Source organism: Lepidochelys kempii, chromosome 5, assembly GCF_965140285.1.
Source record: "Lepidochelys kempii isolate rLepKem1 chromosome 5, rLepKem1.hap1, whole genome shotgun sequence".
Taxonomy (NCBI): domain Eukaryota; kingdom Metazoa; phylum Chordata; order Testudines; family Cheloniidae; genus Lepidochelys; species Lepidochelys kempii.
The window spans coordinates 124,163,292-124,181,724 of NC_136384.1; positions in this window are offsets into that span (position 1 = coordinate 124,163,292).

Here is an 18,433-nt window from a genome sequence, read left to right on the forward strand (position 1 = left end):
AAACAAACACTGAACCATTACATTTCTCTCAGGATTTAAAACCCTACAGTTCGCTCATTCTGTTTTGCTCACTCTTGTCCCCTAGAGTCAGCTCCAAGAAATAAATACTGAGAGTTTTTAAGATTCTGATCCAAAATCTATTGCAGTCAACAGGAGTCGGTTCAATTCAACTACATCTCATTGGCAGGACTAAAAAGTAGAGTTGACATAAAGATGACAATGCTGTTTCACGGCAACTTTCAAGATTTGGAAATTTGTCATCATTCCGCACTGGAACAAACCCAAAACCTTTTGGTTGTTCTAGAAGAACACAGAATTACATCAAAATGCTTGTTCTCACTTTGGGAAAAGATGTTGAAATGTCTGAGAGAAAGAGAGATTAGGATACTGGCTGGGGATGTGGAAGACCCAGGTTTAAATCTTTACTCTTCTGCATGATTCAGAGCAGATATTTTCATCCCAGAACACTCTGATTCAGGTAGAGGAGGGACTTCAACCTGGCTCCCCCAGACCAATACCCTAACCACAAGGCTATAGAGTTGGTTGCTCTTTGAAGCCATTTTGAAAAATAAAAAGTCTTCACTGAAATAAAAACATTTCAGTTTCGATTAATTTTGTTTCCTGACTCAGCTTAATCTCCTGTCTAACAATGAGGTTTCAATTTCTCTGACCTCCTGGTTCGGTCTGAATCAACTTCAGAGATCTGAGTAATGAGTTTGTCCTTTTCTTGCCAGCAAGACCTCTGTAGTAGCTGTCATTCTATAGTACCTCAGGTTTGGGGTTTCCCCCCTCTGTTTTTCATTTTGTAAGTCTGAACTGATGTCCTTTTTCAAAATTAAAATGTACATATATGGGGGAGTGCATTGTTTGGAGGTTTTTTTAATATTTTCCCCATTACTTTATTGCTCATAAATGGAGTTGGGTTATTTACCCTCAGAAAGAAAATACACTTTATTCTCATATCATCCTTGTGCAGAGGCTACATTAATATTCTCTGTATAACTCAGTTTCAGTATATTTGCATAATCAATGCTGGACAGACGGTCCTTGAGACGGAAGTCTTCTGCTTACCTATAAACCTGGTAGAGCATATGCACCAGCAGTTCAACCCTGCCATGCATTGGACAGCCATTGGCCTGGAAAGGGCAAGGTTAAAGTCGCTCACTGTCCAGTCCCAATCAGTTCTTAGCCTTTCCACGGAGACTGCCAGCAAAGGTGTCAACTGGATTTTCAAAACTCAATTTGGGATTGTACACATGAGGATGTCACCACGTATTTTTCAAGCCACCTACTGCTTTGACCATTTATAAGGGATGGTTTCAGATCAAATCTTTGGACATGTTCACTCCTGAATTTAGAAGCATTTGAAATCTACATACCACACAAGCCAGTTTTTACTTTGTTACTAGATCCTACCCTCATTTCTGTTTGAATTATATACTGATCTAGGAATTCATAGAATCATAGAATATCAGGGTTGGAAGGGACCTCAGGAGGTCATCTAGTCGAACCCCCTGCTCAAAGCAGGACCAATCCCCAACTACATCATCCCAGCCAGGACTTCGTCAAGCATGATCTTAAAAACTTCTAAGGAAGGAGATTCCACCACCTCCCTAGGTAATGCATTCCTGTGCTTCACCATCCTCCTAGTGAAAAAGTTTTTCCTAATATCCAACCTAAACCTCCCCCACTACAACTTGAGACCATTACTCCTCTTTCTGTCATCTGCTACCACTGAGAACAGTCTAGAGCCATCCTCTTTGGAACCCCCTTTCAGGTAGTTGAAAGCAGCTATCAAATCCCCCCTCATTCTTCTCTTCCACAGACTAAACAATCCCAGGTCCCTCAGCCTCTCCTTATAAGTCATGTGTTCCAGTCCCCTAATCATTTTTGTTGCCCTCCACTGGACTCTTTCCAATTTTTCCACATCCTTCTTGTAGTGTGGGGCCCAAAACTGGACACAGTACTCCAGTTTGAGGCCTCACCAATGTCAAATAGAGGGGAACGATCACGTCCCTCGATCTGCTGGCAATGCCCCTACATCCCAAAATGCCATTGACCTTCTTGGCAACAACTGCACACTGTTGACTCATATCCAGCTTCTCGTCCACTGTAACCCCTTGGTCCTTTTCTGCAGAACTGCTGCCAAGCCATTCGGTCCCTAGTCTGTAGCGGTGCATGGGATTCTTCCGTCCTAAGTGCAGGACTCTGCACATGTCCTTGTTGAACCTCATCAGATTTCTTTTGGCCCAATCCTCCAATTTGTCTAGGTCCCTCTGTATCCTATCCCTACCCTCCAGCGTATCTACCTCTCCTCTCAGTTTAGTGTCACCTGCAAACTTGCTGAGTGTGCAATTACCTTGCTAGAGCAAGGACATTTGTTGCTAAGAATGTACCAGGCTTTTTTTTTTTCATATTTCCCCAAACACACACATCCCTATTGTTCAGTTAGGTATTATGAGTAGTATAATACAAAAGGCATTATTTGCAGAATTAAGTACTATCATTAGAATTACCACTCGAGGTCATCCAAAACATCGCTGACCTGATTTTCAAAAGGTGCTGAGCAACCACAGTGACATCAATGGAAGCAGCTAAATGCTCAAGTTTCCGTCCACTTTCTCATATTTTCTGTCTGTTTTCCAGCTGGCAACAGTTGGCAAACAGTTGGAAAGTATAAGGAAGTAGTTCCCTGCCCCCAACCCCCTCCATACTATCTTATTGTTTTCCACTTTTTGCCAATTGGAAAACAGGGACAAAGTATGAAAAGTGTCCCTTTCTGCCCCCACTTTCTCAAACTTTGACTGTTTTTGAACTGAAAAAAAAGTCTGTGTTACTTTACACACACGCACACACACTCATACTCTGTGAAAGGAAGTGAGAGAGAAAGAAAGAGCACGCACTCATTCACTCTACTTTTAAAAGTGAAAGTGCTACTGAAGTCAATGGGAATTAGGCACCTAATCTGCTTACGTAGTTTTGAAAATACCAGTAAAGTGCTTATCTGCATCTGTAGTGCCTACATACCTTTCAAACTCTGGACCTAAAAGAATACGTTCCCAACACTCAATACATATTGATTGACACACAGTCCAGTGTTAAAGATACATCCAGATGAGTAAAAGTTCTTGTTCTCTAGCAGGTGTAGCAAGGTCAAACTGATCTGTACACAGGGACCTGAGAAACCCATTAAGACCACTTTTGATGACTAAATAAAAACTGAGTACAGATTTCAAACAGCTGTTGCAAGCTCCTGGGAGACTACGGAAGTAGTTTTCGGGTTGTGACCCAGTACAGGCTCGCAGAATGTAAGGTACTGGGTCATGGTGGCTCTGGTCAGCACCACTGACCAGGCCACTAAAAGTCCTGTCAGTGGTGCTGCCCAGCTAAGGGAGGCTAGTCCCTACCTGTTCTGAAACCGCGCTGCACCCTGGAAGCGGCCAGCAGCAGGTCCGGCTCTTAGGCAGAGGGGCCACAGAGCTCCGTGCGCTGCCCCCTTGCATGCCTCCGCCTATGAGCTGGACCTGCTGCTGGCCACTTCAGCGCGGTCCACAGTGCCAGGAGAGGCAGGAAGCCTGCCTTAGCATCCCCCCTGCACCACTGACTGGGAGCCACCCCCAGTAACCCCGCACCCCAACCCTGCACCCCAATCCCCTGCCCCAGCCCTGAACCCCTCCAAACCTCGAACCCCTTCCTGCACCCCAAGGCCTTCATCCCCAGCCCCACCCCAGAGCCTTCACCCCCAGCCCAGAGCCCTGACCCCCCTCCTGCACCCCAACCCCCTGCCCCAGTCCAGAGCACCCTCCCACACCCCAAACCCTTCACCCCAGCTCCATTGGGTTGCGGGCATCAACAATATTCTTCAACGGAGTCGCCAGAAAAAAAGTTTTAAAACCATTGGATTACAGTACTTTCAAGATAGTTAGAACAGAAAGAGCCATTATGCCCCTAAACTCAGAAGCTATTTCTGCGTGCTTCAATAGAGGGCCACAGCTCTAAGCCCTCATACCAAATTGGTTTGGGTCTCATGTAGTGCTCCTAACCATGTTGAAAGTATTCAATTGGCCATTTTACCTGTGCAAGTATGATGCATCATTTCTGAAAAGGCAGCTCATAAAAGCCCCAGAACAGAAATACAAACCATAGGCTTAATAGGCTTACTCATGGAACTATCTAAATTACTGTACTCTTCACATTCTCCAACAATGCAATATTAGAATAATAATTAAACCAAACAGTTACATTGTCTGGTATTATCACCTCTGAGATTCCATAGTGAACCTTCCCATCTGCTCTTTCAAGCTGCAGCCTGCCTTTCTATTATGGATGCAATGGTAGGATACTGCTGGCAATAGGCAACTAAAGCATTTATTATGCTGGCCCAGGGTATTATGGCATGAGTGTTTATTACTGAATTGGATAAAGCCTTTCCAGGATTACCTATTTGCTAGATTTGCTGTTCTTAGCCTTTGCTTTCAGTTCATCATCAAAAAGGAGCAGAACATTGGCACAGAATAAGAAGATTCCACATGCTGCTAGGTTTCTCACAATTCTCAGAGCCAATATGCATTTGCCGGACAAAGCCATTCATGATAGTTTATTTTATTGCTAAGGGATGATTTGCATTAACTATAGATGGCAGCAGTTTCCAAAAGGTATAAACCGTGATAAAATTAATGGTGTGCACATATGAAAACAGCATGCTCAATGAAATTCATTTTGTGCAATGAAACGTACCTAAATAACTGCTCAGCTACACTTGAAGTGAGGTAAGATGTGTACTAATTGTGCTTTATGCACAAACACAATGAGCCTATATTTAAATTAATTTTGCCTGGGGACTTCAGGTTTACAGTAATCTTATATTAAAATATATTGTGCGATGACATGGTAACTCGGGCTCCGTAATAAAGATGGTGGAAAAACAGCAATGAGAAAACAATTGATCCCTCTTAAGAGCTTATATGATTCCTTTCGAACACCAACTGAGCTTTAAATTTTCTGGACCAGGATCACTGCTGGATTAAACATTGCACCATTTCATTGCTACTGCAGTGAAACAAAAGCACAAGAAGCCCCATCACTGCTGACGACCAGCCTTTCCCTTACACACTTGGCTCAACCAGAATCCCGCACCTTAGAGGCTTAGCATTCTCCTTTGACCCTTCTATATGGAATTTACACCGCTTCATGAACCTTAACTTGCATTCAGCTTCAGGCTTTGCAAATAGAGTTGAACAAGTGGAACTTTTATTAAACCTTGTGCTCTGATCTGTACACATGGCTGTGTTGCTTCCAGTCTAACTCTCCACGGACCCTGTTTACCTGGTATCCCCTTAATAACGGTTCTTCCAGAGTGTGGGCCCCTGACTCTGCTTCCACTGATCATGATCCATCGTCCATATTTCCAAATATTTTAACAGCAAAAACATAACTGATGCCTAGACCCCCTCCCCGTGTCCCTTTGGACAGAGGTTTGTAGCACATAGCTGAGTTGGTCTCATCTTTACTGCCAGAAACAGCGATGGGGATGGTTAGGTCCAGTGGTCAGAGACATGGGTCACTGCCAGAGTCAGGACTCCAAAGCGGGATTGGAATAGAGGCCAAAGTAGGACTAGGAACAGAACTGGAGCAAGAGCAAGGCTGGAGAAGGCTGAGGCTTGGGGAGTCTGTCCAAACCCTGGAATGACTGAGGTGCTGTTCCCCCTGTTTCAGAGGGGTAGCCGTGTTAGTCTGTATCAGCAAAAACAACGAGGAGTCCTTGTGGCACCTTAGAGACTGACAACTTTGTTAGGGACACGGGGAGGGGGTCTAGGCATCAGTTATGTTTTTGCTGTTAAAATATTTGGAAATATGGACGATGGATCATGATCAGTGGACGCAGAGTCAGAGGCCCACACTCTGGAAGAACCGTTATTAAGGGGACACCAGGTAAACAGGGTCCGTGGAGAGTTAGACTGGAAGCAACACAGCCAGGTGTACAGATCAGAGCACAAGGTTTAATAAAGTTCCACTTGTTCAACTCTATTTGCAAATTTGTTAGTCTCTAAGGTGCCACAAGGACTCCTCATTGTTTTTTGTTCCCCCCGTGAGGCTTATACACCTGCTCTGAGAGTCACCAGACCGGGTCCTGGGTTGTGGATTGGCTGGAGCCCAGCACAGGAGTGACTCACCAGTGGATGTGGCTCAATCAGGCTCTAGTTCAGGGATGACTCATCTCCTTACATTTACCTCAGACTCAGCTGGTTACGGAATCTTTTATATAGTTTAGTCTAAACAAGTGACAACATCGGGAGTGATCTGATTCCAAATACAGCAAGCTCTCTCTGTGGATTCTCCTGCCTCTCTGAGGGGTTGGCTGCAGTATGGTTCTCTGTCTCTCTGTTCTATGATGATCTCCATCTCTCTGTAGGCTGTTTCTGGATGTTGTGTCTGCTGGTTCATAAGTGCCTCATGTTCCTTTGGATCACTTGTCCCTCTTGTCCCTTGTACAACCTGCAAGTCACTTCACCCCTCTTGACTCATTCAGCCCATCTTACTACAACAGGTCTCCCCTCATTTTGATACTGCTATGAGCCAAAAATGAGAACAAGAGGACTGTACCAGAAGAAAAAGCCTTGTGTAACAGTCTCTTAGCTGTTTTCACAGTTGATTCCACTCTATCCTTTTGCTGTGGAGGAAGCGTGGTGGTCAAATGCCCACGTGTAGGCAAATTCCTTGAATTCAAGGCAAATTGGCATCCGTCCATTGTCTGTGAATGGAGTGTGTGGCATACCATCTCTTACAAAGTGGGCCCTCATTTTGCCAATCACCGACTTGCTTCTTGTGTCAGGCAAGGCACAAATTCCCAAAAGTGTGACTGGTAGTCCATTAATCAAGTACTGCTTTTCCTTGCATGTAAATAAATCCGCTCCCACCTTTTTTCCCCATGGTCAGGTGGGCAGCTCATGTGGTAACAGAGTCTCTTTCTGCTGGCGATTATCACATGTCCGACAAGTGTCACACCCTTCTGTCAATGAGGGGAGTTATATATTCATTCCCAGCCACTAAACACACTTTTGAGCCCATCTATGGCAGGTGTCCAGGTGTGATGCATATATTATTTGCATGACATCCTTCTTTAATGAGGCCGGGACATCTGCACACTCAGCTCATCTTTAATTTGAAAATAGAGTTCTGCTCCTATCAGTGCTTGGCTTTTATTTTCTGGCCACCCTGCTAGTATCACTCTTGACTGCCTGTAGTTGGATGTCCTTTTCTCTAGCCTTTTTTTTTTTTTTTTTTTGAGCTTGCAATTTTCTGTTGTGGTCTTGTTCAGATTCTGGATCATTGCTCCCTTCACCTCTAATGAGGAATCACATGCAATTATTTTCACCCCAGACAGTCCTTACAGCACTTGGTTGTCTTCATTAGAATACTGATGCCCAATAGCATGCGTAGGCATCAGTAGCGACCCAATGGTGTGGCAAAGTTTGTCAGCATACTGGGCTCTTTATCCAGTTTTCTGTGCCTAAACCTGTTCTTCCCATTGCAGACTGTAAAGATTCTGACTTTGGAAAGTTCTGGAAAGATGGCATCGACCGTGGGCAGTGAAAAGAAGCATTTTTAATGCCCAGTTCAGTGACTGAGTCTATATGGATGTGTAATTGGCCTGATGGTTTCTTTACCACCACTATGCTGCTTACCCCAGGCTGTACTGGCCTCCTGAGGTGCTACAATACCCCTGCTGGGCAGGCTGTCGAGCTACTTGCCTACTGGATTAAATAGTGCCACTGGAATTTTCCTCCGGGGTAGCTACACAGGTTCCATTGTGGAGTCCACTTCCAGTCTCAGCTTTCCTTCAAGGTACCCATCGCCTATGAAAACATCACCCTACAGTTTTGAAATGGCCTCTGTTGTCCATAGGATTTCCCTTTTGCTTCTTGCACTGTAGCTATAAAATTCTGATACTGCAGCCTGATCAGATCCATGGCTTGTATGGCTGTATCCCCCAAGAGGGGTCTGTGGTGCTTACCATCTACCATCACAAACTTCAGCTGGAACCATCTGTTATTTCTTAGGTAAGTTACTATGATGTCATGTTTTCCTACAGGCTGCGTTATTTTTTAGATTGCACCTGCTCTTTGTAATGGATGTGTTTGAATCCAGTTCACCACAAAGAATCACATTGCAGGAGGCCTCACCATCCACCTCAAGTTGCTCAGAGCATTTCCCTATTAACATTGTTGTATGCAAGGAGGTTGGTGTTACCTCTTGTTACCTTTCCTGTCCCAATAGCCTGAACTTGATATGGTCTTGGACTCAAGGAGAATGTCATCACCTCTGTCAGATGTGCTATCTCCCTCTTGTACAAGTCTGACTGAATCTCTGAGACATTCTTCTGCGCTTGCAAACACTGATGATGTAGTTTAACTTGCCACATTCCTCGCAATGCTGTCTTAACGCAGGACACTTCTCCTTTACCTGCCCATGCTGTCTCCCACAGTAAGTGCATCTCATTATGGGGTTTGGCCACCTGCTCTCCTTTACTGTTGTCTCACTGCGTGTACTTCTTGGGGGCGTTGTGCCTTCTGAAGAGAAAGGATGAAAGCCCTAGTTTTCTGCTGCACACCCCATGTCTATGCAGCTGTCTAATGTGAGATCACCTTCCTGGGGCAGCTGCTTCCATGGGCAGTGATCCCAACTGCCACAGAGTATCCTGTCCCAAATTAGGGAGTCTGCCAAGTCTCCAAAATTGCATGCATCAGCCTGTGTGCTTAAGGCATTAACAAAGGGGTCTATCCTCTCCCCTTCAGACTGGCATCTAGTGAAAAACCTGTGTCATTCCATTCTATGTGACTTATGTGAAGCTTGAGGCAGTGGTGAGCTTCAGAGTGGTGCAGCCTTCGCTGCCTTGTTCCTCAATAAGCTTAAATAGTTTTACTTTTCTGCTGTTGTCATCCTCCTGCATGTCCTGGTATGTGTACAGCTCAAACTCCTCCTTCCACCAGGTCCATCGCTGGGCTATGTTTGTATCTGCAAAATCCAGAGGGTCAGGGGGCTTCAGACCAAGTTCCATGGCACATGCTGCCAGCTACTGCACTGCAGACAACTCACAGCTCAGACACACCATGTTTCATTTGCAACAAATGAAGCTAAATGCAGGTTAAACTTAACAAATGAAACTTTATTAAACCCTGTGTACTGCTCTGACTATGCATCTGTGTTACTGCCAACTTAACTCCCCACATTTCCTGGTGTCCCTCAGGAACTGTCCCTCTGGAGAACATGGGGCCTCTGACTCCAGTTCCATCATCATGATATATGTGTTGTTGAAAAGCCAGACAACTCAGTATAACCTGTTGTCACTACTATATCCTCTTTGTAGAAAAAAACAAAACTGAAACAAAACCATTGGCTAAAACCACTAACAATCAAAATCTATAGCTGCATTGAGAATGACCGCTATCAGACCACATTTCACAGCAAGTACTGTCTCGGGTATTCATGGCTAAAATGTTGGCAGCTCGTCACTAAACCCCTGAAATTTTCTGAAGGATTGGGTGGTATTTGGACCTCAATGTTTAAGGTGTCTAACAATAATGAAGTTATTACAGGCCATACTTACCAAGAAGAGTGGAAAGTGTTTTTTTAAAAAAATACTTGGGCACATTTCACAGACAAGAAGCATTTGATCAAACATCACTTTTGAAAGGAAGTAATTCAAATGACATGGTACATTTCCAACCTGTGATAAACTCCAGTGTTCCAGCACTTTATCCTAATCATCATCATCAAGAACAGAGGTAACACCACGGGGCTAGCAAACTTATCTTAGTCTGCACTTTGCTGGGTAATGCTTATAAAGAAATATACTGAATCTACTGATAGCATAGCATGTCCTGGTATGTGTGGGGGAGGTGGGGCATTCTGGGAATATCCTCTTCTCCAGAACTATTTAAACACATGACACTTAGTGCCATCTGATGTACATCTGGTTTTTTGAGCCTGGCAGGGACCATGCATCAGTGAGTCCATCAGAGAAAGATAAATCTCTGCAACAGTTTGGCCGTGGTACTCTAATAAGTTTCCTATGAGCCTTGAGAACACCTTTCAGTGTGTGGATCATTGCATGTGGTAAAAACTATAAAACTTCTATCAAAATCTGTGCTTTAAACACACACACATATCCTGTGGTTGGAGTTGCTTTGAACATCTTCACTTACAGAAACACTAGCCAGCATTCAGCCAATAGCCAGCCCCATCTAGAACCAGATTTAGAACAAACTTTTCCAATTCAAGATGCCTTATTCTGGTTTCACATACTAGGTTTCCTCAATGTGTGAACCTCAGAAGGTGCATTCCTGGTGGCATTTATCATCAGCTTGGCCAAAACCCAACTATTTTACATTCCCTTGGAGGTGTGTGTGAAATACATGCCCACACAGAGACAAGCACCAGGATGAGTTACAATTTAAGACCTATTTTGAGTATGTAAGGGGCGTGTCAATGTTACCAAGAGCTTGGGTTGGCTCTCCGAAATAGGGGTGAATTTTCCCCATTAGGTGTACTTCATTGACTAGGTAGTAAACCCATGGACATAAACAGAGTAAGGCACTGTACTGCCATTAGAGTGCAATGAAAGTAAGGTTGGTATAACTGAGCACAGGCTGGAGTCAGGAAGTCCTGAATTATAATCTTAGCTCTGACACTGGCTATCTGCATGGCCTTGGCCACATCACTTCACCTTTTTGCCTCAGTGTCTCTATCTGTAGATTAGGGTTAATACTGACCCACCTACCACACTGTGGGCAAATAAAAATTAGTCATGCTTTGATCATGTAAGGTGCTATGTAAGTGCCAAATACTATGCCATAATTATTATATGTGATAATTTATTGCTGTCTCTACTGTTTGGATTTACAGTTCTTTGGGAGGTAGCCTAATGCTACAATTAGACATTCAGTTCATGCCTCTGCTTTGTATTGTGTATAATCCTCTGTTACAACCAGAGCATTGGGGGTACCAATTTGTAGTGATCCATGGCATCATATTCTCTAGAAAGCCTTCCAAACTTGTGAGATTAACATCCAGAAATCAGAACAGGTGAATTAAACATGTAGTGGTGTGTAACAATCTTAGGTGTGGCAGATTTAAAGCTTCTCTGTAATTTATGAATGCTGTATGTTGGCCTAGTCATTGGGTTGTGGTAATTGTTTTCTGTATGATTTTATTGGTTTATCTCAGCAAGACGTTGTCTGGAAACACAAGCAAGAAGGAGATAAATGGCTAAGATAGCCACCTGTCTGCAAACACTTAATGGGTCTTAAGGGACAATGGCATGACTATTTGCTTTGATAATGTTGCATCCTGTCTAATCAACCTAGAACACTGGTTTGAACAAGGACACAAAAAGGCCCACAAACACAGAAGGCCAAAAGAGCTCTGGCAGGATTAAATGGGACTGTCTCCTAAGAGAAGAGTCGTAGTTGTTTGTGGGAAATCAAATGGTGATACAAGGCCCCACTGTGATGTCTGAAGAAGCTAGGCCTGCCTACATAACCATCAGGGGATGGTAGGGATTTAGGACATGGCTCCACTTGCAGATGTAGAGCGCTTTGGGTTAAACCGGCCTTAGAGCGCAGTAGGGAAAGCGCTGTAATCTGTCCACACTGACAACTTCAAGCGCACTGGTGTGGCCACATTTGCGGCACTTGCAGTGGCATTGGGAGCGGTGCCTTGTGGGCAGCTATCCCAGCATGCAAGTGACTGCAACGTGCTTTTCAAATGGGGGGGAGTGGGATGGAGTGTGACAGGGAATGTGTTGTGTGTATGTGGGGGGAGAGCGAGTGGGTTTTGGGGGGCTGAGAGCATATCAGCATGCTGTCTTGTAAGTTCAGACAGCAGCAGACCCCCCTGTCCCCCACCACGCCTCTCTCTCTCTCTCACAGCATTCCACACTAATGGTTGCTTTGTCTCAGAGCAGATAAGCCGCCGGCTGTCAGAAACGGAGCTTTCAAAGGGCATATCCGCATTCCTGCAGCGATTCAAAAACAATGACAAGAATGGCCACTTGACTTAAGGGGATTATGGGACATTTCCGGAGGCTGATCAGAGCACAGAAAAGCAACACCTCATCCACACTGGCGCCGTGGCGCTCCAGCGGGGGCGCAGAAAACGTTATTCCACTCGCCGAGGTGGAGTACCAGCAGCGCTGTAGCCATGGAGTCAGAGCACTCTACGTGCCTTGCCAGTGTGGACGGGGAGTGAGCTAGTGCACCCGGGACTCCTTTATTGTGCTGTAACTCGCAAGTGTAGCCAAGCCCTTAGATAAGGGCACATGTTTAAAATGTTGTAAAAGCATTTCTTCTATAAAAGCTTTGTCCCTGCTGCAAAACAAGCATTACTTTGGTTTAAGTAGGCAGGCTGGTTACTTTATATCACTGGTCAGAGACTCCCCAAAGGAAAGAATTGTGGGTCTCTGAGATCAGTCAGACCTGTAGGTAAGCACCATGGATACACAGGGTAGTGTAGTACAGGATCTGGGGGATGAGTGGGCAAATTGCAAAATTCCATCCTGGGATAGGTGACAGCATAAATTCTGACACATGAGGGGGTGCTCTCAGAAAGAAGTGTAGCTAATTCTGTAACTGACATGCGGGCATTCTGTAGTTTCTCTGCTTGTTAAAAATGCTAATTCTTGGTTTCTCTGCTGGTTGTTAAAGTTGTTTATTTCTCTTGATTTGGTTTTCGGGTCTGCGTTTTGTGCATATTCCCTTTACTGTTTCTGTCTTAAAAAGGAGAAAGATTTAAGGGGTCCACATTTTTCCAAAACACTGAAGACACACCATTTTTCTTTCTGGTTTACCTCACAATCATCACATCCACCCTTTATCTATTTTCTAACCTAGGAGACATCATGGGACACCTTTATCCAGCCAATCAATGCAGCTTTTTGACACTGAGGCCCAAGGCTGCAAACCCTTTTTCTTGTGAGTAGCCCTTACACCCCAATGATTTCAGTGGCACTCACATGCATAAGGGTTTGCAAGATCAGTCCTAATGCAGTCATTTCACTCTTTGCAAAGCTGAATATGGTGCCTCTACTGCCTTCCTGACCTAGGGAATAAGAGTCCAAACTGGAGTCTCTCAGGAAAGGGCAGAGAACAAGCCTCTGAACTCACCAGAGAACATAAATTGACTGAGGGTATAAAAGAGAAATCAGACCATTCATGCTAACTATTGTCCAAGCTTATATGAATCAGATTCAGACTTCCCAAAGGCCGGGAGTATAATGGTCCAATCCCTAATCTATAGTGTTCCAAAACCATTAAATCTGCACTGCTAAAAGCAGTTAAGGTTACAAAGTGACAATGGTGGACTTGCCCATTGTATCAATTACAGAACACAAAACTTAAAAAGGACGGAAGAAAATTAATAGTTAAGTGTATCATAGCCTCACAATGCCCACATATTAAATATATTTGGGGAAGTTCTCAAAAAGAACTAAAGAGATTTAGGAGCACAAGTCCCATTTATTGTCAATTTTTGAAATTTGAAAGTTAACCCAATACTCTTAGCAAGTATGGAAATGTTTATTTTTCCATGGACAGCCATGAAGTTCAGATCTGGATCAATTTGACTTTGTACAAACACTGCGGGCATTCATAGAGAAGTCTTCATTCAAGTCCATCAGTAAAACATGCCTCTTCTCTTATAGCTCAAGCTGGTCAGAAAATAGAGGTTGACTTCTCAGCAAAATATCACTCCCTGAAATATTTCAGCTGAAAACAAATGTTTTGGCTCAAAATGGTGTCTCATGGAAGTTATAGTTTGAGTGTTTTATGCTCTCACGTTCCTCCTCCTCCTGGGCTCTCTGGCTTGAAGACATCTCCCATAGTGAGAGGTATAGGAGTACCTAGCTGTGGTGCACTATGGGAAATGAAAAGGGCCAGACAGCCCTGGCTCATAGAGGAGAAAGGAACAACTCTGAGAATTTATTCAAAAAAACTAATTTTCTGTACAAATAATAATAATAAAATAAAGAATAAATAATAATAATCATAATATAGTTGTGATGGAAAACTTTTGACTACAGCCTTGTAGTACAAGTGAATAACAGGCCCTTATAGCAATATTGTAAATTGCCATTGAGGAACACGGTGTAGAACCAGCTTACCTGAGATACTTTCATTGCCCTATGTTCAAATGACAGAACAGAACTGGAATTGCTGATTGCCTCAGAGAATGGGAGGCAGGGTCTTCTCTATCAACAGCCTACACCTTTGAGGAGCCCAAAGTTAGTGTGCACCATTAGCCTTCTGTGACATCCATATTGCTGAGTCTTTCAAATTCCTTCTTTTTGTTATGTTCTATTTGTTCACAGAGCCCAGACCCTCAAAAGTATTTAGGAGCATAACTCCCACTGGACTTAGCTGCCTAAATACCTTGTGGGCTCTGAGGCCCAGATCCTCCAGACACAGAAACCTCAAAGCCTGACAGGCATATTCATTTAGGCCCAGACTGGGGAATGGAAATAAGGGGCAACTAGCCCAATCACGGGCAGGAAGTAGATGTAACCATAGCTTTGCTCCCCCTATTCACAACCTGCCACCCCAATGTGACCGATTACTCTTTACTTCCCAGCACTGTGCTACATGCTTTCTGCCTCTCAATGATTAGATTATTATTCGTGGTTATTGACACTACGGCATTGATCACTTAACTCTCCCCATTGCACCGAACATTTTATAGATGTTGTTCTCATGGGAAGTAACAAATAGAGCTGTGTGAATAATCCCCTTTTTTGGTTTGCTGGCAATTCCAGAAATTGTTATTGACATAAACAATTTAACAAAACCAATACAAATTCACAAACTGCTTCCATGTCACCAAATCCAGAAAGAGTTTTGGCCAAAAATGTCATCCAGCTCGACTAACCAATGCAAATGGTTTTCTAGAGAAAATTAGAATGTGCCCACAAGCAGTAAGAATTGGGGGGAAGGGATAGCTCAGGAGTTTGAGCATTGGCCAGCTAAACCCAGGGTTGTGAGCTCAATCCTTGAGGGGGCCATTTGGGGATTGGTCCTGCTTTGAGCAGGGGGGTGGACTAGATGACCTCCTGAGGTCCCTTCCAACCCTGGTATTCTATGATTCTATGAATTGTCATTTCTCATCAAATCCTGTTGCCACTGACATTCCTAGTAGGTCCTTAGTCTCCCAATTGCTCAGCAGCAAAAAATAAAGAATTTCATTCCCATATTATTCATGATGTCCATCAAATCCCTTCAGTTCAATAATAAGAAGTTACCTGGGATTTTATGTTTCTCGTATTTCCAAGCCATCTTTTATGGCTCAGTTGTTAGAAACACGTTTTACTGAACAAGGCTGAAAGTAGATTTTATGTAATGGTAAAAAAAAAAAAATTAACGTTTCTATATATATTTTTCTCCTCTTACTAAGCTGAGGAGAGCTACCCTCTGAAAAACTGGCTAATGATTCATCTTTTACATCTCCAGTCTCTCAAACAAGTTAATTATAAATGAATCACCTAGACTCAAATTAATAGTTCAAAGAATTTATTTCAGGTTGATTACAAACTCAAAATTAATTGCATGTTTGCCTAAAGAGTCATGAATATGGACAGATAAATAATTTCACACTTAAATAAGATGAAACTCAGTTTTATGAATTTTACCTTGAGTTTTTGGGGGATTGTTCAAACTGAAGACGTAACTTACAGATAGGATGAAATGAACCCACATATATTGTTAACCTCAATTAGATTTGTTTATTTAGAATCTAAGGCTTAAGGGGCAGGGACAGTGGGGACTGAATCTCACCTGTTTTTTTTTTTAAGAGTTACTGTAATTCAAATAACATTGCCCCTTCTTCCAGCACCAGCTAATCATTCTGACATCAGCATCACCTGTGTGCCAAGTAGTAGCAGATGTCTCGGGCTTTGCAGGTTGGCTTCCCAACTGAGGAGTAATCAGTGACATGGAGATTGGATATATTTCAAGCGTAACTTGTTTCATTTACACATATAAAGGAGTCCTGCAACAGAGATGGTCAAGCAGCAGGAAGTGTGATCTTTTCTGACAAGAATTTCAACCCAACAGTAGTGCCCAGGTCCTAGGAAACAACTGTGACTCAATAATTTATTCTAAGGAGAGATCAAACCAAGGAGCAAACTCCCCTGCTCTTTTCATAGATCCATCTTTCCAGAAGCTGTCTCTGTCGGAAGCTTACATAACCAAAACACGACCACAGCATCTCCCCGCAGGACTGAACATTCACTCACACACGAAAGAAAAAGAATCTGGAAGACTGTGCAACAGCGACATCTGGTGACAACTCCTATAACATTAACAAAAAGAACAGGAGTACTTGTGGCACCTTAGAGACTAACATTTATTAGAGCATAAGCTTTCGTGGGCTCCAGCCCACTTCATCAAATGCACAGAATGGAACATATAGTAAGAAGATGTATATATATATATATATATATATATACATACAGAGAAGGTTGAAGGTGGGCTGTAGCCCATGAAAGCTTATGCTCTAATAAATTTGTTAGTCTCTAAGGTGCCACAAGTCCTCCCATTCTTTTTGCGGATACAGACTAACACAGCTACTACTCTGAAACATAACATTAATGGACAATTATGGCCTGGGATTTAGAGAAAGAATATAGGGGGAGAGAAAAGGGAATGACAAGCCCTAGTTCACAAGGCTGGTTAAACTGTCTTGCAGCGTTGTTAAATGTGGTCTGCATAAGCATAACACAATGGTTAAATGAATATATATCAGGGATTAGAGGAATGTAATGCTTATCAGTGATTTTATGTGTCACTGCTTGTAGTGGTAAAAAATAAATATGTCACAGATGTGAAGGTTACATGGGTACCGTGCCAGTACCTAAAGCAAGAAAATAAATATCTTTCATTAAATGTTTATGTCACTGATAGGAGATGGATTAAATAGATATCCTTCAACATGGTGATGGGAAAATGGTTATATATGAGGAAGCCTCTGTACAAAGCCATCCATGCTTCAGAGACTGTCCACTGAATTGTTAATACATCAGATAATTTTGTCTGTGCAAGTGGTCCCAGGAGTAACTATTTATGTGATGTCTATTGGAAGACATTTTTGTATATATTATTGTGTACAGGAGCCAGTTTATAAATATATCAGTAACATTGAGCCAGAGACAAGACATGGTACACTGAATGTCTGTGGCTGATTTGATGACACATACAATGTGTTCATTGTTATGGATGGGCAAATTTGTTTTGCCTACTTCTTGAACATCAAAATTTAAAGAGTTAGATTCAGACTTAAGAACACAAGAATTGGCCATACTTCGTCAGACCAATGATCCATCGAGCCCAGTATCCTGTCTTCTGACAGCAACCAGCACCAGATGTTTCAGAGGCAGATCATAACAGAGCAATTTATCAAGTATCCATCCCCTGTCATCCATTCTCTGCTTTGGGTAGTTAGGACACCGAGAGCAAGGGGTTGCATTCCTGCCTATATTGACTAATAGCCATTGATGGATCTATCTTCCACAAACGTATCTAATTCTTTTTTGAACCCAGTTAAAATTTTGGCCTTCACAACATCCACTGGCAAAGAATTCCACAGGTTCAGTGTGTGTTGTATGAAGTAGTACTTCCTTATGTTTATTTTTTTATGCCTATTCATTTCTTTGACCCCTGGTTCTTGTGTTACATGAAGGGGTAAATAACACTTCCCTATTCACTATGTCCACACCAGTCATGATTTTATAGACCTCTCTCATATCCCCCCTTATTCATCTCTTTTCTGAGCTGAATAGTTCCAGTCTTTTTAATTTCTCCTCATATAGAAGCTGGTCCATACCGCTAATATTTTTTGTTGCCTTTCTCTGCGCTTCTTCCAATTCTAATATATATCTTCTTTGAGATGGGGTGACCAGACATGCACACAGTATTCAAGGTGTGGTCATTTATATAGTGGCATTATGATATTTTCTGTCTTCTTTTTCGTCACTTACTTTCTGTTAACTTTTTTTGTTTGTTTTTGGATTGCCACTACACATTGATCAGAGGTTTTCTGAAAACTATTTGCAATGACTCCAAGATTTTTTTCTTGAGTGGTAACAGCTAATTTAGACCCTATCATTTTGTATGTATAATTAGAATTATGTTTTTCCAATGTGTATTACATTGCATTTAACACTGAATTTCATCTGTCCTTTTGTTGCCAAGTCACCCAGTCTTGTGAGATCCCTTTGCAACTCTTTTCAGTCTGCTTTTGGACTGAACGTGAATGCTGCTTGGTTCACATACCTGTTTAGGAGACACTGTGACAAAGGGGCCAGAGAAAAAAGGCATTGTGGAAAGAATGAAAACAGGTTCAGGTCACAAAGCCCAGGATCCAGCTAAGGAATGAATTTCCAAATGGG